Source organism: Mandrillus leucophaeus, unplaced genomic scaffold, assembly GCF_000951045.1.
Source record: "Mandrillus leucophaeus isolate KB7577 unplaced genomic scaffold, Mleu.le_1.0 Scaffold245, whole genome shotgun sequence".
Lineage (NCBI taxonomy): Eukaryota > Metazoa > Chordata > Mammalia > Primates > Cercopithecidae > Mandrillus > Mandrillus leucophaeus.
In genome coordinates, this window is record NW_012102532.1 from 1,068,549 (window position 1) to 1,068,923 (window position 375).

Genomic DNA, 375 nt, shown 5'->3' on the forward strand with positions numbered 1-375 from the left:
CCACTGTGCCTGGCCAGATCTGCATTTTAGAAAAACCACCCTGGCAGCAATGTAGAGGAGGCTTCAAAGGAAACAGGACTGGAAGTTGGCCGGGCACGGTGGCTCACGCCTGTAATCCCAGCATTTTGGGAGGCCAAGACGGGCAAATCACCTGAGGTTGGGAGTTCAAGACCAGCCTGGCCAACATGGAGAAACCTGATCTCTACTAAAAATACAAAATTAGCCAGACGTGGTGGAACATGCCTGTAATCCCAGCTACTCAGGAGGCTGAGGCAGGAGAATTGCTTGAACCTGGGAGGCGTAGGTTGCAGTGAGCTGAGATCGCGCCATTGCACTCCAGCCTGGGCAACAAGAGTGAAACGCTATCTAAAAAAT